The sequence below is a fragment of the Zosterops lateralis genome, assembly GCF_965231275.1.
Source record: "Zosterops lateralis genome assembly, chromosome: 3".
Taxonomy (NCBI): Eukaryota; Metazoa; Chordata; class Aves; order Passeriformes; family Zosteropidae; genus Zosterops; species Zosterops lateralis.
In genome coordinates, this window is record NC_139764.1 from 107,668,881 (window position 1) to 107,691,513 (window position 22,633).

The 22,633-nt window shown below is 40.1% G+C and overlaps 1 protein-coding gene across 2 annotated transcripts in view; it reads left to right on the forward strand.

The window, feature by feature from the left end:
• Positions 1-22,633, forward strand: part of PTCHD4 (patched domain containing 4) — a gene marked incomplete at both ends in the record, with an annotated part of 80,766 nt that overhangs the window by 26,277 nt on the left and 31,856 nt on the right. The gene's annotated exons all lie outside the window — the stretch shown is intronic.

Consider the following 22,633-nt stretch of genomic DNA (forward strand, 5'->3'; position numbering starts at 1 on the left):
CATTTTCTTGTTCAATTTCTGATGGCAGAGAATCTTACCTGCAGCCAGAACTCTCCATTTTTACAGCTAATTTCTTAAGTGCTATTCATGTTTCTAGTCCTCAGGACCAAGTACTGTGTTATGGTAAGAGTCAAGTAAATATGCAAAGTCACAAGTCAGGGTCGTGACTTTGGTTTGGAGAAGGGTCTTATGCTTTCCTTAAAACCTCAATGTCCCAAAAGACCATATTTTCTTATCTTCCCCTAAGAAAACTCCTGTGGATGTATGCATCCCCAATCCCAACCTCCTATTTAATCTAGCCCCTAATAATGCACCTCTGTCACTAAACAAAAGGGCTGAGCTGTGCCCTCATCAGTCCTGCTCTCAGAATCTCTGGAGCAGCTACTTGAGGTGGGAAGGAGTGGAATGGAGGGATTGGTCAAGATTCCAGAAGCGAAAGAGAGGAATGAGGCAAAAGACCCCAAGGAATTGCAGATTTGGTTCAGCCTCATTAATAGTAATAAACAAGGCTGTGCCAAAGCCTCTAATTCAGTCACCTGCACTGTTAAATTGTGACAATGGCCCCTGACATGGACTGCCCTGTGCCAGCTCTTCAGATGTTGTGCAGGGCTCTATGGTGTCAGAGGAGTTGATGGAAAGAAAGTGCTGAGATGGGGAAAGGGAAGAAAGCCATCAGAGAACATTCCAGGTTGTGAGGGAGGGATCCTGACCTGTGTGAAGGGTGTGGGTTTAAGAAACAAAGTATGGAGAAAAGGGATGAAGTGAAGAGGGAGTCGTGCTTGTTATCAGATTTTGGCAACCTTTTCCTTGTGTGTCAGGAGGTGCATATCAAAGAAGGAACCAAAACTCACTGCCTTGTTTGTGCAGCAAGTTGAAGTAAAGGATAAGAAACCCTGAAGTGATGAAAGGCACCTTCCCCAAACTGTGCATTCCTCTGTTGGTGTCTCTTTTTAGATAGTTGGAGAGATGAGTAGCACAATCTCTTTGCTTGACAGGTCCCAGAGTTGTCACTCCCAAGGAGCTCCTCAATTTAAACCTTCTCTGCAGCCCCAGGGTGAGACAAAGGTCAGAGTTTCTGAAAGCAGAGCTCCTCAGTGTCCCACCTCGGTAGTCCATGGCTTTGTTTGCTGTCTTAGGGAAAGTAACATTTATAACTTTCTGTTGTGTTTTGCTCTGTCATTCCTGTCACAGCTACTGCCAAGAGCAAAAGGAAAGGAAAAAACGACCTCTCTTGAAGTGAGATGTTTGCAAGGATTGTTTCTATAATATTATATTGAATGCAATTCAGGTTGAAAATGAAAACATTTATGTAACTTCTTCAGAAATTTCATTCAGGAGTCTCAGACTGAATTGAAAATATCATTAGAGAGCAGCTTGCAGTGCTTGGGAACTGCTGCTTATAAATACTAGGCAACACTTTTACAGTTTAGTGGAGGAAAAGACAGGCAGAATGTCTTACCAAAGTCTAACTGTGCTGCATTCTGCCAAGTCCTGTGTGCCTTTAGTCCCTTGAGGGACACTGCCACCTAATGAGACCTTGCTCTGCCCAGAGTACACCCAGAGCCTCACTCAGCTGGGCCTTTTTCCTGGGCAGGGTTTTCTGCTGGACCTGGCTGTCCTGGACTGATCAGACAGCCCAGAGCAGAAACAGTGAAGACCCCAGGACTGTTGATTCTGTGGGTGATTAAATAACCCTGGCCACACTGTACCAGTGTCCCTTGCTGCTGGCACAGCAGAAAGCAAACAGCACATCAAATAATAATTGAGTGAATATAGAAAAAAAAGTGTGCAAGGTGGAGTTTCCCTGAACTGCAAATGCCAGATTTGCAAGTCAAACTTTCAAAGTCAAGTTACTTAGATTTTAAAAAAATGAAACCAGGCAGTAATAGTGACAAAGACCCTGCAAGTACAATGCAGAGCACACAGGCAGCATTAATTCTGGCAGCTCCCAACTTTGGAACACTTCAACCTGACATTTGCAAACCTTTCATTTAAAGTATATTTGTTTGGTAAAAAATATGCAGTTTCTTCTAGCAGTCACTTTTCAAAGGTTTAATTTTGATGGAAATTTTGTGATATTCTGGGCTTGTCCTTTTCCCTGCTGCCATCTGAACGACAGGAATAACCCTGGCTGTTTAGATCCACAACTCCTCTTGAAGTGCAGAGCTTCTGTAGGTTTCAGTAGGTGATAGAAGCCTATAGAAAAGTGGAATGTTTAATATTTTTCTAAATTTAGGCTGAGTGACCTCCACCATAATTATTTACTCTAGTCCTGCTGTGAGGGAATGGTCTGCTGGGATAAAGCACATCTCTGCCGTACTGGGGGAAGAATGTTAGCTCAGACTGGCTTTTGTCTATCCTTGAAGGTGAAAAATTTCAGTCTTAACTTAGGCATGAAGACTGTGGTAGAAAATCCTGCTTGCTCTGACTCCCTCTTCCCAACCACAGTTTCCTCAGACAGCTGCCTTGGAAAAAGTTTTCTCAATACAATGTCTATTACCTCATTTTTGCAGCCATTCAGGAGAAACTCTTTGGGATGGTCTCCTGCAAATAATTATCTGGCTGCCAGGATCTCCTGCAAACTGGAGCAAGGGAGGCTGATTTTTAGCGGTTCATACCCTAGACAAATGGATAAGAGTTGTGAGTTAATACCAAGGTACTTCTATAGTTTCAGAGCTTCCTTGTTTATTAACTGAATTGGGCCTAAATGTTTTATTTGTCTATTTTTTAGTCAGAATTTAATTACCTGCATGGAAAATCAGAATATGAGACTGTTCTACCTTGGATTTCTCTTCTGGGACAAATAAAACTAGCAGTTTCTTCTACAAATTTTACATCAGCAAAACTGACATGACTGAGTGTGCTTCAGACAGAGGAGAGAGGGTCATATAATTAGGTTTCAGATTTGTTCAAGCCCTGGTTAGATGTTCACATCTGCCTTTTGTGTTTAGATTCATATGCAATTTCAAAGGGGTGTTATGTACATGACATAATTATGGTTTCCCATGCCTAATCATCACTAATTAATATAACCAGAAGGTTAACTACATAATTGAGATATTATTGCTCCCATGATCTGCTTTTTAATGCACAGGAACCAGACTGATATCATCAGGGAGATAATGATTTAACTCAGCTGAGGTCCCAACTGTGTATTTTTAAATGCAGGTGTACCAAGTACATCATTTTACTTTGCAATTATTTTTGGCCAGTCCATGAAATACTTCATTAAACAGATTAGTGGAAATCTTATGATAAAAAACCACCTACAATATAATTATAGTGTAATTATGTTTTTTGTACTATAAAGGGTACTTGTTTCTTAGAAGGCCAGATTCACAGTGGATGTGAGAAATATTTCCTGTCATTTGTAAGGCCAAACCATGAAGTCCATTAGATGTTTGTGGGAACAGCTGTTTGTAACTGACTTTAGAGAACATTAATCTCACTGAGTGCCCCACCACATGTTGCAGCATTGCTGCCACTCCTGTCAGTAACCACACTGCCAGCAGAGATGTAGTAAAGAGATATAAAAGTTTAAGAACCAATAGGCTGCCTGTATCCAGCAGCAGCCCCATGCCTGATGTAAGAGCTCAGGATGGATGGCAGAGGTTGTACTTTCAGTGCAGACTTTTCTTTTAAAATTTCCCATTATTCATTCCCCGGAGTTGTTCAAATGGAAGGAGGAATCAAGGCAAAAGCAGACAAGACTCCAGGCAGTTATTAGCATTTCAGATAGAAGCCATCTAACCTCTTTCAGATGGCAGTTGTTGGAATAATGACTGGTGATCACCTTTCAGTAAATTTGAGATGTCACAGTATTATATTAGCAGCAGAGTCGTGGAAAATTGCAGAAAAAAAGTCCTAGTTCAGATGAGAATTTTTTTTTTCAAATCTCAGAAGACAAATGTGAGTGCCAAAGTACAGGCTGTCACTAGTTTACCTGAACATGAAGTATCAGAGTATTCTAACCTTTGCTTCAAGCAATGGACTTTCTGATTACAAATGTGGCAGAAACATTTCACAAGTGACTCAGACTTTGGGTTTTTCCTTTTGATGCAGAAGTAAAGCAAATCCCATATGAATGTCATGTTGCACCATCACCTCCTATCTGTATGAGGAGCAAGAGAACGACCCTTTAGAGAAAAGAGACCTCTGGACCTCAATCCCCACCCCTCCATGCCTTACAAAGTTAGTGAATCTGTAGTTTAGATGTAACAGCAATTCATGTCTCCACTCATTCAGCAGATCTTTAAGGGCTTGGAAGTACCTTGTCCTTAATTATAAAATATCTGTTATTGACTTTTACAGACAAAAATGGGAATACCTAAATGCTCCCCGCTCAGGAAAAAAAAAAAAAAAAAAAAAAAAAAAAAAAAAAAAAAAAAAAAAAAAAAAACCCAAACAATTGGAAGATTTAAAAATTTTAAGCATAAAAATGTTTAAGATTAATTATTTGGATGGGCATCTAACACAAATAATTCATATGAATGGGTTTAGAAATTTGCCGTATTTGTATATTTGTAAGGTTGATTTCCCCATAATATGATGTATTTCCTGACAAGTCTATTTCCTGTCACAGCAGGTGGGATTTTTTCATTTCTATAGGAAAGAAATGTCACCCAAGAACAATCTTTCCTGGAATTTGAGTAGAAGACTAAAGCCTTTCTGGGATGATCTGCAGCACTTGCACCATGCAGCCTGGTCCTGCAACCATGTCCTGAAGTGGTGATGGTTAGGGAGAGACAGCTGGATGGGGCTGCCTTCTCCTCAAACACAGCTGAGGGGACATAATCTCTGAAGTCCTTTGGGCCCTCTCACCCCCAGCAAAAAGGGATGCATGAATCAGCCCAGCCAGCCCCAGTCCCAGCAGCAGCAGGATTTGTAGCCCCCAATCCAGGTGTCCAAAATGTTCCCCCCTTAACAAAGTGACACAATGGCAATTTCCTTTGTAGGCAATAGAGACAAATAGGAAAGTCCAGAGCTATTTGGAAAATTGCCTAATAGATGTTTGGGATAAACTGTGTTAATCTCTGGAAAGTTTTATCCATCTCTGAAAAAGGGTGACTTCTTAGACTTCAACGTTGAGGGTTTTGGTTTTGGGGTGTTAAAATAGGCTCATTCCTAGACTGAGTTATTTAAGATTCTTTACTGGATGCACTTTTTCTGCTTGTTGATCTCATTTAGGTTGCATATTTAGTTTGGACTCAAGGAAGAATTCCTTCACAGAAAGAGTGATTAAACACTGGAACAGGCTGCACAAGGAGGTGGTAGAGTCACCATTCTGGAGGTGTTTAAGGAATAACTGGATGAGGCACTCAGGTCTACTTGACATGGTGGTATTAAGTCACAGGCTGGACTCAATAATCTCTCAATAATCATCTTTTCCTAATTGACTCTGTGATTCACTTATATATATATAAGTTCTAAGACATAGACATGTGGAGGCATATACAGCAGATATGCACAGACTGCCTTGAACCCCTTAGAGATGGAATTCTAGCCCTTCTTTTCCCGTGGAGACTCTTCAGAAGGTATTTTATCAAGCCAAATGTCATCCTCCAGGGATGGTGGGGCTGCAGGTCAGTGTCTCTGAGGCTCAGCACGGGTGGAAGCATTCACCCATGCACCACTCCCCAAGCACTGCCCATCACTGCCAGATCTGTAATGACAGAGCAAATACAAAATACATTCTCTGTGTTCGTTGTTTGAGAAAAGGCAGGAGAAGTCTTGCGCCTTCTATCTCTCATTGGAACTCAAGTAGCCCATTTTTCCCAAGAGAAGTCTCCAAGTAGTGTTGTCTGTTATTGTTGTTAGTATTATTAAAACATCTTCCTCGGCTCTCCTCCTGCAGCTAACAGGCTGGTAGCTGTCATTGGAACTGCTTCTAATTTGCTGCAAGCATTTCTAAAATCCTCTGGAAAAAGTGAATTGATAAGAGAAGAGACCATGATTTAAGCTAAAAATTCAAAGGCTGAAAAGAATGGTTTGCTTTTGCACTTCAGCTGTATGATTACTTCTCAATCAATACACCAATTCAGTCCTGATAGAAAAGCATATTTCCTCTTCAGATGCTTCACACATTTGTCTGAATGCCTCTTGCTTTCATTTTTCTACCTTTTCATGGCAATGCTCATTCCTGACCCTGGATTATTTAAGGTTCTTTATTGGATGCACCTTTTCTGTGTGTTGATCTCATTAAAGCAGGAGTTTTGTTCCTTGTGCTTAGTATGTATCGATGCACATCACATTCACCTTTGGCTAATTTGGGCTGGAAAGGAGCTGCCTCATGGCAAAAATTATTTATCTCTGTGTATATCATCCCTAATAGAGCACTGACAAATCCAGCCTTGAATACCACCAATAGCAATTCCACAACCTGCCTTGACAGCTTGTTCCAGGGCTTAAAAAGCTATACATTTATAAAGGTAATTCTTAACATTTCCACTGCTGCAATTTACACCTATAAACTCCAGGGTCTGTCTGGCTCAGCTGTGGAGTATAATTTTTCACAGTACCTATGTATATGCAAATACTTTTTATGATATTTTATATGTAGGGCTGTGCTTATTTCAGTTTGGATATAATTTCCTGCCAGACCTTTTTCTCACAGATATTTTACTATTAGTTCACACTTTCCTGTGAGCTCCATACACACAGGAAGATTGATGGAGGCTTCTGGTCTCTGCAGGAGCACAGTGGATCTGTAGGAAAGAGCAGATGTGGAGTAGGCTGGGGATGTGTTCTCTGTTCTTTGGTGTGTTGTGGAAATATTCAGCCTTCCCCCAGTGTTTCTTTTGAGCTGGGAAGGAAAGGTAGGCTCTGTTACTCAAGGAAGCACAGACTGAATGTTCTATGCTCCATCAAGCAGGCTGTCTGCTTGCCTTAGATACTGTGATCCTCTGCAGGGAAATCCAAAATTGTGCCTCTGGGTTTTGGGCAAAAACTAAAGCTAGCAAATGCATTTGTTTTTCTCCTGGAATACATTTTGTGTGCAAGTCATCCCTGGACTTCACTGTTGTGAGATATGGTTGTGGCTCAAAATTCAGCATGATGAGGAAAAGGTTGGCTTTTTGCACAGCTAGCTAAAACATCTTCATTATTTTGAATAATATTGCAACACTAAACCATAACCATAAGGAAGAAGCATAAAAATTAATGACCATGCTAAAAACCTGGTTCAAAAATTGGTACAAAGAAATTTCACTTGTGAAGAAATTTTCCCATACCTTCCTACTTTTAGTCTGATAATTTTCCCCTGAAGAGTTTGAAAAAGGATACAGAACTCAATAGACCATTTGCCAAATGTTCTAAATCAATATTTATCTGCTATATTCATCTGCAATGTAAAAAACTTTGCATAGAATCAAGGCTTAGGAGTCTATTGCAAATACCAAATGAACTAAAAAGACTTTACTCACTATTGTATCATTTATATGTCCTTTGTGCAGCCACTAGCTAGTTGAGATTTTAATAATTCAGTTTTATCTTTCCATTCCTGGTCCTTTTTCACTCCATTTCCTTCCTGTGAAGTGACTTCTCCTCTCTGGTGGGATAACTGCCTGCGGCAACATCCAGCATGCAGGACCCACATGGGCTCAGGGCTCACTGCTCCATGAGCAGCAGCAGCCCATGTTATTCATGCCACCTTCATGTGCCTGTGTCCCTGCCCTTCAGGGACAGCTATTCCCAGGTATGAGAGCTGATTTTCCATGTGTTAGTTCTGCTTGATGTGTACAAACAGGTCATGTTTCATCCACACTCATCTGATGGTGAGATGAGGAAAGAGATGCTATTTTGGATGCCCAAAGTGGCAGGGAGAGCTGCAGCAGCTGAAGATGCAGGCACAGAGCTGAATGGGGTGAAAACTCAGGCCTTTGCAGCTGTGGATCACTAAAAATGCCCTTTAGTTTTTGTTCTGCAAGAGTGAGCACACTGTCCTCACTGTCTTGGCTGGTTTTCAGTGAGGATAATTGCATTTGCCTCTTCCTCCAATTCCCCCTGCTGTGCAGGTCAGATGCAGTGCTGGTGAGCACTGCCTGGCTCCAAGCACTGTGCAGGTGCTGCTCTGGGAAGCAGATGCTGGTTTTTACCCAGACGTGGCTGAATTTCACTGGTGAATGCAATGGCCACATTTTGTGGCTCAGCAGTCTCTAAAATCATTCTGAGTTCCCTGAGAACCTGTAGCTGTGCCTTGGCATGTTGTCCTTGCATTTTTCTACACTCATCCCTGGCATTTCAGCACTAGGAAATTTTTTGCTCATACTCTATATTCCTAAAGTCCACAAGGAGGAAAAGCATTCCTCTACAGCCTGATATGGCACTTAGACCTGCCTTACCCACATATCCCAATCTGTATTCAAATGCAAATTTGCCCTGGAAATGTTAAGTACCACAGCTTTTCCTGGTGTTATGAACTCCATTGCTGTTGATATCCTGCTTTTAAAGAAAATTATTGGGCTAACATTTCCATGAAACCAGATAGTACTATAGCATTTTGCAAACTTTGCAGAAACTCAAAAACCACAGGTACAACCTACTAGAGGGAGCACTTGCATTGTTTTATAAAGGGGGACTTAATGGCAGATTAGTGTACCTGGTGATGCCCTAGAGGGTGAAAAATTCTGTATTTCTTTAAGTTTCTAGCTTGTATTTTTGCTGTTGCTCTTGAGAAATTATTATCCTGCAGGGAAGACATAGAGTTGTGAGAAGCTGAAGGTGGGGAGGTGCTCTGCATACTGAGTGCAGAGCAATGAAACCTTCTGTCCTTCCACCGTAACTGGAAACTGTTTAACACAAAGCTCTCTGCTAATGCAATTTAAACCTTCTAAAACTAGACTGGAGGGATTGGAAACAAAAAGCCTGTTTGTGCTTAGAGTAGATATCACTGGAAAAGGAAACTGTTCAAAGAGCAAAACCCAAACCCATCTAAAGCAGGATCTTCTTACGGAAGGAGCTGAAAGAGAAGGCTCCAAAGGAGAGATGCTGGTGCTCTCTTGAAAGTGTTACCAGAAAGTGCCATGTCAGAGCTGTACAAAAGCTGAGTATTTTGGAAAACAACCCACCAGTGCATGTTTCCCTCCCATCACTCTCCCAGTCAACTTCAAGACACCCTTTTATGGAGTGGGAACTGCTGGACTCACCTCATCTTCTACTGCAAAAGTAGAATCATAGAATCAGAGAATGGTTTGGATTGGAAGGAACCTTTAATCTTATCCAGTTCAAATTTCTCTGCCATGGCCAGGGTCAGCTTCCACTAGACATGGCTGTTTCAAGCCCTGTCCAACACAGTCTTAACCCTCCCAGGGATGGGGCATCCACAGCTTTTCTGGACAACTTGTGCCAGGGCCTCACCACCCTCACAGGGAAGAATTTCTTTCTACCACCTAATCCAACCCCGCCCTCTTTAAATTGTTTGAAGCCATTCTCCCTTGTCCTGTCACTGCATGGCCCTTGTCAAAGTCCTTCTCTGAGCAGCTCAGTGCCTTTTGTATTCCTTTATGTGAACTTTCAATGTCTCTTCCACAGGAGCTGAGAAACAGAAAGAACTTTATTGTGCAGTTAGCCTGCTTTTAAATGAATAACCTTGGTAGGATATTGAAGCAGGGAAGGCTTTACTAATCATAGACGGAGACATTCTAACACTTTCTTAGGTTATTTGGAGTCAGACAATGCAGTTAATGAAGCGAGTTTCAAAAGATCTCTCTTAGGTGGGTTTTGACCTCTAATATACTGATTCTTTCCCTGAAGGGAAAGTAATAGAATCCCTTTATGGACTATTAAAAAAAAAATAGAAATTTATTTATGATTTTGAAATTGGTCAGGAGGTGTTAAAGAAATTGGTGGTCAAGGACAGACAAACAAGACCAAATACATAACTGGGCAAAACAAGTAAAAAATGTGGGGTGGGTTTTTTTTGTTTGTTTGTTTGGTTGGTTTTTGTGGTTTTTTTTTGTTTTTTTTTTTTTTTTTTTGTTTTTGTTTTGTTTTGTTTTGTTTTTTAGCAAAAAACTGTATATGTGGTTCAGTTTTATAGCAATGAAATTGATAACCACTTGAGATTTTTGTTCACAAGCTGACAAAGACACTTGTCAGCTCTTAAATTTCTAGAACATTGTCGGTGCTCCAGGAGACCTTTTCTTGTCTTTTGTGACCTCCTTTACCTGACCCTGTCATGTTTGCATTCCACTTCCCTGGGACCTGCCACTGCATTGCCAATGCACAGCAAATAATGCATTCCTCAGGAAATCTTATATTTTAGCTATTGAGAAACTCTCCATGGACTAAATTCAAAGTTTATTTGAAAAGATGAACATACTTTGAATTTCTTCAATCAGTGACACAAATATCACTTTCAGTGCCTTTTCCTGGAGGACGTTGCAAGGTTTTTAATTCCCAGAGGGAATTGTTTTACCTGAAATGAGTAAGGAAAAGTGAAAGCATCATGGAAATTGTTGAAAAATGGAGAATAATTTTAACCTGCAGATCAGGTTCTTTCACTTTTCCCTCGACAGTGTGTGGAACCGTGAACTGATCCCCCATTAGCTTAAACAGGCAAAGGGAGTACACTGCTCATACTGGAAAACCCTCAGCCCCCAGGTGCTCCTCTAAAGCGGTGGCTTCCACAAGCCTTTTCCCACCATCTCCTATGAATTAATTCAAGTACTCTAAAGTTTTCAATTCAAATATCACCAAGTTCCAGCAAAATTAGACGGTTATTTCTCACAAATTCCATTGAAATGAAATCGTCACGAATTATGTCAGTAGTTCACAAGTAAGAAACATTTTATTTCCTGAGGAATAAAAAGGGATAACTTTCTAGTTTTCATCGTTTTTGAATTATTTACTTTCCAATCTAAAACCTCATTTTACTTTTCTTCTGGGGAAAAGAAAAAGAAACAGAGAAAAAAGGATAAGAAAAAAAATCAGAGTGTGAGGAAAGGGAAACATCCAGTAGTTCCTTTCACTTTTTAAATTATAAACACAAAAGGAAAAGATATATTTTGTTAGATAAAAGATTTAAGAACAAAAGTTCCAACAACTTTATTTTCAAAAAAATTAATTAAAATATGATGGCAACAGATGTTTTAACATCATAAATCAAACATCTATCACAAAAAAATCAGTACATTTTATGCCATAAAATGATTTTTAAATGTGCATGATATTATGGAAAATATGTCTTATTAGATAAACCTGATTTTTAAAAATTAATCTCCATGCTTAGAGGAGAAAAGAAACCATGCTGGTTTAGTCTATTTAAATAATGGCAATTTGATTCACTCTTGCACAACATTTTGATACATGCACGTATTTCTACTACATTAAATCATTGCAGCATATATTAAATATAGTAATGAAATATTAAATTGTAAATGCACACTCTTCCTGCTGGAAAGACATAAATAACCAGGAAAAAAAATCTTCTGTGGTATTCAACATCTTTCCCCATGTTCTGGAAAGAACAAGAAATCAATAGTAGTAAACTTGGATAATGCAAGGTTTGGCAGATAAAAAATAATGAAAACACAGCCCAAGCACATCGTTAAGCAGCTCATTTTGTCAACATGTGCTCCATCACAGTTAAGTGCAGGATTATGCATCTAGAAACAAAGAATGTATTCACATTTGCAAGAGGAGCAATTGCATCCCCAGAACAAAAAACAATGAGATCACAGTAGATAATGCAATGAATATGAATTCCCAGTGTGCTGCTGCTGATAACATGGGAGAAAGAAATGGGAAAAGTCTGTTAGGGAAGGAATGGGAAGTTGACACCAGTTAGCAGAATGACTTCAGGAAGATGTTGGTTGGCATTTTGGGTGGACTCACCTGATAAAATGCAGATGTCTGTCATGTATGCAGCATCTCTGTGGCACTGATGAGCCATTCCTAGAGTACATTTCCAATCAGACTGGAAAACTGGAGTCCACTGGGAGGAATGGGATGTTCATGTCACACTCAGCAGCTGTTCCAGGGCAGCTGGAGATGGCATGACAGGACCCCCATGTCTGGAATCTGCAGGAAGGTCACTTGATATGAGAATAAGGACACAATTCTTTTACACAGAAAGCAATTAATTTCTGGGCCAGTTCTTCAGAGCTTGATGGACTCTGTGATTAAAACAATTAAGACTGTGGATTCGTTTTGTAGGTTACAGGTTAGACCCCAGAACTGTGGTTTTGATGCAGAAACTAATGGTTACAATGATTTGGCATATGTTGGAAATAGGTTTTTTTTTCCCTAGTCTTAAAACCCATGAAGTTCCTGTTACAGAAGAACATAAATTTTGTCTTCTGTCTGTGTAACAAATCAGATTTGCTTATGCTCAACATAAATTTTCAGCTTCTCAGCTTTATCACACTATTCCTATTTTATGCCCGCCTTTAGGGAACATTGGATAATTGTCTTCACTCACCAGACTCCTACAAATATTCTTTCAGAATAATCTTATGCTCATATCTCTATTGCATATCCATTATTTTGCAAGACTGATATTAAAAAAATACTCTGCTGTTTAATGGTATTAAGACTGTCATGTTACAACCAAAATCGAAATTAACTTCCAAAACCTTTCTTAGAAAATTTTGGTAAGCACACAAGGTCATCTGGCCACTTGATATACAAAAATGTTTTGGTGTTTTGCTTCATTTGTTCTCAAAAATTTCTAGCTTTTAGGCTCCTCAGTGCAGCTGTGGCTCACACAACAAACTCTTCCAGGCCTACATGTTTTTTGCTCCTATAAATTTAACATGTGCAGAAAACACTGGAAAGCTGTTATTGTTCATATGGCTCACTGGCTTTTAATCACATTTTGTCTGAACTCCATGAGAGGTTGCAGCACAAGGATTTTCTCTAATGAAGTCATACTCCATCTTTTCTATTGGTTGCTGTTTTCATATCACTTCCTGCTACATACTGCTCTTAAAAACTTTGCTCCCCCATAAACCCTTCCAGTGTTTCTACCTTGTGGCTGTCCCAACAGAGAGCTGGTGAATGCTCATGTGTCTAATAGACCATGTGTTGCCTCTCAACACAAAAACTAATTTCAGCTACTTCCTTTAACTGGTACCTTGTTAATGGTATTGCTCTTTAATACTGATATTTGCTTTTTCCTAGACATGAAAGCTGTTTTTTGTGGTTGGTAATTGCTGCACTCTACCTCTTAGGGTCAGCAGCAGGGTTAGTTCTTCACATCTTCTGTTCTTTGACATCCTTTTTATGTCTTTCCAATACAAACTGGCAGGGATTCAGTGAAGCTGGTCGTAATATTCCCCTCACACTAGTACAGTACATAAGATGAGTATTTTGGAATTATGAAACACAGTGAAGGAATAAGTCTCAGTAAGGGCTCAAATTCAAACTCTTCTTCCTCATAATTGTAGCACTTGCTTCTCAACACACTTGCTGGTTCTATGGTCATCCCAACCTGGATTTCACAACAGATTAGAGCTCATATACAGAGACTCAGATTTTAACACAGGGCAGGAATATGCTGCTGAAAGTTTTCTCTCATCACAGCTCTCCCTTTATATGGCTTTCTTCTGGTAGCTTGCATTGCTCAGATCAATGCTGGGTACTGGATTTACAGTATAACAGATTAAATCAATATCCAAACCATTTGGGAACCCAGTACTTTCTGGAAACCAGAAACCTCTTCTTAGGGCAGTCTATCTTTAGAACTACTAGCAGCAGGGAGCAATTTTAAAGGGAAGTGGAAATAAAGCAGTTATATTCCTTTTTTACTTTTTATCCCTGTTATGGCAATTTTACTGGATGTTGATCACCTCCTAGAGATATGGTCACATTATTTTCCTCCTACAGATTCCTCTAGTCATATCTTTTTTTCCACATTTTGTTTTTGCCTTCTGTACTCCAGGCTCCCCCTGGTCAATATAGTTCACCAAATATTCTTCCTTTATCCTTTCTTCCCACAAACTTATATTCCCTCAGCTCTTCAGAATGAAACTGTGGTCTTTATTTTCCCCTGTTTTCAGTTACAGCATTTGATTCCTATTTACATCAAGTTTATGGCTTGTGACCACGAGCCTCCTTGAACTGCTCTGCAAATCTCTCCTTTGGTTCCTAAGGAATTCAGGATAACAGTGTTTCCCCAGTTCTTCTTACAGGAAGCATCCTTGTAAATCCCTCTGTGCCAGATGCTGCTGGTAATCCCTACACGAGGTGACATTGTCAAACTGTAATCCACAGTCTCCTTGTTGCCTCTTCCTATTTGCTAACACTGTTCTTTTAATAGTCAAACACAATAATCTTCCAAGTGACAACTAAGGCCTCAGCTTATCTGCATGGAGCAGCAGAGGATCTAAGCAGTCAGTAAGGCTGGAAGGGGAATTTGTTTCCAGCCCCATCCCAGCAATCCTGGGATGCGTGCTGCTTGCTCACCCCGGGACTGGTTTGTGGTGTCTGCCCACACCAGTTCCCAGGGTCTGGGAAAACTTGGTTTCATGTGAGGAGTGGGAGTAGGATCATTGAGAGGAGCACTAAAGGACCTGACTGGCTAGAAGGTACTTGGCTCTCATCGTTCTGACTCCATTTCCTACATCTTCTGACATTTTCTCATTGCTCTTCAGATGATCTAATTGGTAAAATGAGCCTGCACTTTAGTTTTTGGGTCTTGAGGGATGAAAACCTGCCATGGGCTGCAGTAGTCATGCTCCTGATTGCCCAAGTGGAGTCTGCTCCTGCTCCTTCAGGAAAAGTCCAGCTCCTAGGTTTTACCTGTCTCTCAGACCCCCATCTCATCTGATCACAGGTAAATAAATGTGTACAGGAAGGTACCCTGGACTGAGCTCTGAAGAGCCTCATGATGCCTATGTCAGGAAGGACTTGCTAGTTTGGTCCCGGTAAAAGCAGAGAAATGGGAACATCATTAAATAGGAGAGCTCCTTGTACAAGAGACTTGAAAATACTTGGTTAAAATGTATTTTTTGTTTTAGAAAAAAATATATTGTTGGCTTTGTAGTCAGGCAAAATATGTATGTGGTGTACCAGAAAAGGGGCTTCTCTACTTCACCCTTCATCAATCTTCCACCTTCCCCAAACTCTTCTCAATAAATCAGTGTGGAAATGACAGAAATCATGCCTTTTTCACTCTGGCTTCTCATTGTTAAGGTTGAATTCACAGGATACATCCCTCAAAGTCAATAGAATTGCCTCAGAAATTAATTTTTCTGGGATATCTTGCAGCAGATGTGCTGTTGGCTTCTGCTTTTATAATTGCTGTGCTCGTAGCATGGCCCAGTTGTGTGAGATCCTTTCCAGGCTCTGAGGACCCTGCAACACAAAATCATTCCAGAGACTGAGAGAAAGGAAAATGGAAAGATTTCATCAATGCCACAGAGGAGACCAGGCTTTAGGAATTTATTGTGTCCCTTGTGACTCTGTTGCATGGTCTGGTTTGGGACCATGCCACCCAAGAGTTACAGGACCCAGGTGGGAGTAACCAGGGAGGAGGCCAGATGTCTGCTTGGGAAGGTGCCCAGGGCCTCCCACCACTGCATAATATGAGAGGAGAGGCCACTAAATCTACATTCTAATTTGATTTACTCGTGTTTGAAATATTCTCTCTCACTACAAAGCATTTGTTTGAGATAGATGCAGCTGAATTGGGCTGTGATGAGGCCATGGGTTACTTGGCTGAGGAAGGTGTTGCTGCAGAGGTGGAGGTGCATTGCACCACTGAGGTAGAGCTGTTTCCTTCATGTCTGGCTCTAAGCCACCACCAAAACTCTGTCAGGAGGACAGAGACAGCTGCTCTAATGCTATATATGTCTATACTGTGCACTCTGGGACTTCCATTCAAGGGCAGATTAGCATTTAAAGAGGATAACGAAGGGTAGCAGCTGGCTCATCTGCTGGTCTACATCCAGACACACTTACCCAAAGAGCTACAAGCAAGAAAGAATAACCATATTCACTTTGGAGAGCCATAATGATATTGGGAAATTCAGAGTCTTGCTGGAAATACCTCAGACACACTAACATTGGCTGATAAAGGGGAGTAGAGGAAAATTCTTTTGCTCAATGAAAAGATAAATGAGCAAGAGATCAGCCCTGGTGCCAGCAGAACTGCTGCAGGGACCAGCTTCACCAGAAAAGTATCAACAGCAATGGCAAATAGTTTAATAATCCCTGGCTAATATCAGCATCCTTCTGTTCAAGCCTTTAACTGAAGTCACAGAATGATTAACCTTGGCAGGGTTGTAAGATCAGCAATGTCCTGAAGAGACTTCCACTGAAAGAATATTTTCTGTCACATATGTGGGTAGGAAAATCACATCAAATTCTCACTAGAAAGTTGACATATGGCATCTCATAGATAAACGAGCATTTACAGGAATGGAATATGCTAGAGGTGAGATATAAGGGCTGAGTCTTTGTAAGAGAACTCTCTTTTTCATCTCAGGGATAGGGTCAAAGTGCATCCAGAGTCACCAGTGGGATGAGGTTCCCAAGGGAGTAGCACATTATGGAACTACGTCTATCCAGGCACCATGGATTTGTTGTATTTTACCTTAAAACACACAGTTCCACTGCCATGGGCCTTCCCACCAGGCAAGGCACTGCTCCCCCAGGAGACACCAGCAGGCAGTTTTGCACAGCTGTTCCTGCCTCCTGGAGTGATTTTATGAAGAGACTCTCCTTTTTGTGACTTAGTGGCTGCCAGCACATCTGGGACGGGCAAACAGCAGCCGTCAGTGCAAGAATATTGATAAGGCTTTATCCTGTTTCATCCTCCAGCATTGCAATGTATTTAAGTTTAAAAAACCTCCAAAGTTACCACTTAAATATGGATTAAATCCAGATTTGCTGCTTTAAGCATGTTTTTTTGAGTAGATAAGGAGGTTAAAACTTCTGGGCTTTTGATCTCAGAACTGAGCCTGAGACATAGAGCAAAAAACTATAAGGTCCTTTATGCTCCTCTGCCAGTAGCACGTCCTTGTATGAAAATGAAGCATCTACCTAACAGGGAGAATGTGTGGTGAGAAAAAGTTTAGTGGAAACTGTGTCCTTGAATGGGTGAAGATACTCAAGATGGAACTCAGGATAGGAAAAAAAAAAAAAAAAGGAAAACAAACCACCCCAAACGAGACAACTTGAAACTTTTATTTATTCTGATGATGTTTTAGTGTCTTAAATTTCTTCTTTGTGTTAGCTAAAATATTTTAAGTATCTTTCTATAAAAAATAAATTCATACTCTGGCAGAAGAAAAGGCAAAAGTGATATATTTTCAGGATCAGCTACTATGATGACACTGTAATTTTGATGAGATAATAAGATTGCAGTTAACTTTGAGACAATTTTCATGCCCATTTTTCCATTTTTCACGTAACTGGCAGTTCACCTACATGAGGGAGTTATCACATTTTTTATTATTTATTTCTTGCTTAATAAGCCCAATTTGTGGCATAGAAGTAACAAAAGCATTTTAGTCAAAAACACAGGTGTATGGAAACAGCTCAAAATTTACAATATAATTGAAATGCTGTTACCCCCTACAAGCAGTTTTATAAAATGAAGTGTACAGCCATGAATGTATATTTGGAAACTTTTGAGGTGATGATATATGGTTATGAATTGGTCACATATACTGGCAGATCTGGTGGGAAAGCAAAGCCAGATGTCTTAAGTATTAGTGGTCTTCCTTCAGATGGTATTTCAGCCCCATGGAAGAGCCTGTGCTCAAAAGCTGCAGCTCACTCATTCTTAATTCTAAATAAAATATTCAAAAATACAGATTAGTATAAGGCATCTTGCTGCTTTGCTCATCTGAGGGTTTATTATAATTTCAGCTTTAGCTTTCTGTCCTTCCAACAAGCCCTTAACTCCAGTATAAAAAGGAACAAGCTGAAATTAGGAATCTTTCACTTGTGATTTAAAATCCGAGTTTGATAATTAATGAATTACAATAGAAACGTTGCTGTCTATTTTAAGCCAAATAAAATAAAGAGGCTAGGGGGATCCTTTAATAACAATAAACATGGAACTCTAATTTTTTTTTTAATGTTCTGTGATCACATACAAAAGATCTAATATAAATAATTGCATTAGATGTCCTAATTTTGGAAAAATGCATAGCTAGTATTTAGGAAGACTCTTATTGCTCTGATTTATCTATTAATGAAGCAAAATCCAGTTAATTACCTAATTTGCATGATATTTTGTATCCACATACATGCTGGGATGAGCACTGGGGAGAGGTTTTGCATCAATCCATTTTTAATGAGCTGATGAAGTTGGCCAGGCTGACACTGCAGATCAAATCACTGGATGTTTTCCTTCTGCTGGACTGAGAATTTGTGATCAAGGTACAGATCAAACGAGCCTGTGAGCTGAGGAAGGCAAGACCTTCCCTCCTCCACTGCCAAGATCCTGTTACTGCACTGGATCTGTGACTCAGGAATCTGTTTGGTGTCCCACACTCTTATCCCATGGCCTTGAGTAAGGGGGATATTGTCGCTCGTAGATTCCTGTTTCTCACCTTCTTCCCTGCCTTCTCCTTTGCCCCATTGCTCTGAGAACCCTGGAAACTGCCAGCCAGAGTCACTTAAATCAAGGTAGAAAGTGGCAGGTCTTCTGCTGCTTTGCACCCTTTTTGCATCCCACCTTCATGCTCTGGGGTGTTCTCTAGGAGCATCTGTGGATGGCGGGGAGAAGGAACTCTGCAGACCTGAGATATTTTAGAAACACGTGGTTTTATTACAAGGGCCTGGGCTGAAGGGAAGCCCCAAAGAGAGAGGGAGAGATAAAGAGTATGAGGTAAGGGAGGTAAAAAAGCTAAGAGGGGTGAGAGAGAGGCAAGAGCAAGAGTGCAGGGGTCAGAGAGGTAAGAGAAGTAAGAGAGAGGTAGAAAGCTAAGAGAGAGGGAGCAGTGAAAGAGGTAGAAGAGTAAGAGAGAGAGCACCTTGTTACAATACATTACATTTCCTTTTGTGTTGAATATTCTAATTTACAGTGACCAACCAGCACAAGATACAAAACCTACAAAGTTTGCATGCAGCCTATGAGAACTACTATATTACTATACAATTTTATATTCTAAACTCTAAAGACTACTTTTATCTACTTTTTCCCTGATGCCTTGGTAGGGTGGAGAGGGGCTATATTCTTGGGTCCTTTTATTTTCTGTCCTTCAACCTAACTCCAGCTAATCACCATCTTCCTGCTTCCCATGCCTACATCTCAAAGATGGCTTTCATTTCTATTTCACTCACAGGTTTTACATCTCCAATATTTCTTACTAGGCAATCATATTCGCAAGCCCTTCCTGTCCCATCTTTCCCAACAGTGTTCCTTCCCATTTTGTTTGTCCCTATTCTTTTTCAACCTCTCTGTCCCTCCATGATTGTGAGCTCATTGCTGCTGCATCCCATGTGTCTGTCAGGAGCTGCTGCTGCTGCCTCAAGGAAAAAGAAACTTACACAATTTTCCCTGAGGTCTTCCCAAGCCCTGTGCAGCAGAGGGTCTGATTTCCCATGGAAAGCAGATTTGTACAAGAAAGCATCTTCTCTGATACTGACTATTTAAAACCAAAGCATTTGGTTCTAAACCAGCTGGTTGTCCAGGCTGAGCTTGTCATGGGCAGGCAGGGCAGAACTCCCAGGGAGTGCTTCTTCCCATACCCAGGTGAGAGTTGGAAATAGTTTTGAGTCCCCATTGGTATTCCAATCTCTCTGTTTTGGGCAAGAGAGGGAGCTAAGGACAACAAGTTTTGAGTATAAACTAAACTCTGCAAGGCTAAAGTTGAGAGAGATTAATTTCATCCTCAGGGTTTCTGAAATATTCTCACATGCTCAGTGAGATAAATTGCTCGTTCTGGAGACTCAGCTACAGCATAAAAGTTACAACCAGCTAAAAAAAATATTGTCCTAATTACACAGGGTCATATACTGAAATATGGTAATTTGAGTGCTGAGTCACCAAGACTGCTGAGGAAAAAGAAGTTTTTACTATTAAAAAAAAAAATTGGCGAAGTCTGTGTGTTCTGGTTTTAAAGCCATCATTGGGAATAAGATAAATAAAAACACATTGGCTTTTGATCTAATCAATGCAATTTTGCTTGATTTTAATCCAACATTTTAAAAATACTCTTGTAGTATTTTAAAATACTCAGATTTTTTTTATCTTTATGTCTAAGATGAATTTCAGCAACTAACATGAGGACTGAAGCTCAAAGAGAAATTTGAGCTCCTTATTATCCAGGGCAGAAAGATTTTAGATCCAGTGGAGAGTGGTAAATGCCTTCATAAAAGTTCATCTTAGCTATTCAAAACTTAGATTTATAGACAAATTAATTTTCTTATCTCTTTTTATAGTTGCCATTGACAAGCAGTTGCTCTAGAAAGTGATAAATCCCACATATTTTACCTGCCTAGTGTTATGGTGAGGTGCCTGTCTCCAGCAACTGACTGTAGCTAGACTCTGACAACAGATCTAGACCAGATGCACAACTTTCAGATCTCTAAAATCAGTGAAATTAATCCCACCTAGACTGATGCAGTAGATGAATTTCTACATGCTCCTAAATTTAAAACTCCATTGTGTTTAAAGCAGGCAAAGGATATATTTTCACCCAATATTCTAAAGCACTCCCTTCAAAGATGGGATGGGGGGGTAAGGGAAGGCATGATTTGTTTGAAATATTGTAGAGGAGGAGTTATGAAATCACAAGTTGTCAAGACATTGACATTTCTAGCTTGTTGACATTAAACATGAATGTCATTTAAAGATAACACCTGCCTGAAAAACCTTGCAAATGGTGCTGTTTAATACCAGTGGAAGAAAGCAGAAAACCTATTAACTTCAATTAGTATTTACATCAGGACACCCATAGTTCAGTGAAATGCCTCCATTAATGAAATCTTTAATACTCATGTTCAATATGACAAAAGTCTCCTGAAGAAGAATGGGCTCAGCACACATTTAATGGTTGTGCTAAATTAAGGTGTTTTGGACACTACTAGAGGACAGGAGAACAATGAAATTATAATTTTCATGAAAAGCTCATATAACAGACCAAGGATATGCCTGAGCTGCTCCCATGCAAACTTGCTTTTACAGTCAGTGGAAAGAAGGACACAGCTACAAAGGTCAGACATCCCTCTAATGGTCTCAAGAGGATACAGAGCATCTGCTGCTCCTTTGCTGCAAAGGACAAGACTGTCCTCAGCTTGGACATCTCACTGAGGGAGCAGAGTGCCACCTCCAGCAGCAGTGTTTGTGTTAAAATCCTTCTCATAAACATCTGGCCCCACTTTCCTGTTTGGATCGAGAGATCCTCCCTCAATATTTTTACCTGAGCGTCTTTTCTGGGTTTTACCTCCAGCAGTGTGTGGCCTCAATAACCTGGTTTGTACCAGGTCATTGTTCTTCTGAAACTTCTCTGAGAATAATGTGAGATCTGTGTAGCTTTCATGCAGGATACAATCCTCTCATGCTGTGCCGTGTAAACTCTTTAAGAGATAAAGATACTTCCAAATAAAGGCTTTAAATAGATCTTGGCTGCACTGAAAAATGTCCTGGCAGCTTTGGTCTCCCTTGCAATTTGCAAGGAAGGACAAATGCCAGCTGATAGCAAAGAAAGAAAACAAGATGATAAAAGTCTCGGCTCAATTCTAAGAGTAATTCCAAACTTTCTCTATTTCCTAAATGCCTTCCTGAGCTTAATCCAATTATTACCTATGGGCACTTTTGATATTTTGATCCAAATTTCCTAGTTGCCAGACAGACAATGAAGCAGGGCTAGATCATGACAAAAAGAAAAATGTAATTCCAAAGGTATTTAACTATCAGCTTAATTACTATTATAATAACATAGAATGAATAACACAACATAGAGACATAAAATTCTGCAGTAATGCTTCCATACTGTCCTTCTTATTTTAAATTCTGATGCTCTTGAGGAGCAACACAAAAATTTCCAGTTTTATTAGGCTGGAATTTCCAGCTCAAAGCACACAAAAGTATGGGGGAGTTTGCATCAATTACTCTTGGTCTGATGCAGCTTACTATGAATTCATCTCTGCTGTTTTACCCAAGAATTTTCCCCTGAACATTATTTTCAGCCCTGGGTGTTGATCTGATGGAGCCCATTGCCTCACAAAGCACAGGCTCATGGATCTAATCACATATATCTGCACTGTGTCCATATATGCACCAGGATAGCATCACTACCAAGTATGGTGGGCTCAGTTTTCTAACCAAAATGCTGGAAAATTACACTGAAATAAACAGGTCATAGAAAAACTGTCTGTTCTAGGATTTAATAAGGAATCAGCTGGTGATTTAAGAAACTTACTTTCAGGAAACAGTTATATATGAACAGAAAATAATCCCTTAAAATCTGTCCTGTCCTCTCCTCTCCTTCCCCAGACATCTTTCTCTGTTGTCTTAGAAATCACTGTAAAATAACCTCTAGGAATAACATTCCAGACATTCCAGAGCTTAAGCTCTGCTCAAGAGCAAAATAATGGGATTCATCTTTAATTGCCATGGTCAGCAGCCTTAGTGGAACTGGATATCGCAATTCTGAATTCCCTAATCAGACTGGCATTTAGTTACTTCATCCAATGAGATGGAAAAACTATCTTAAAATAGAACTAACTATCTAAA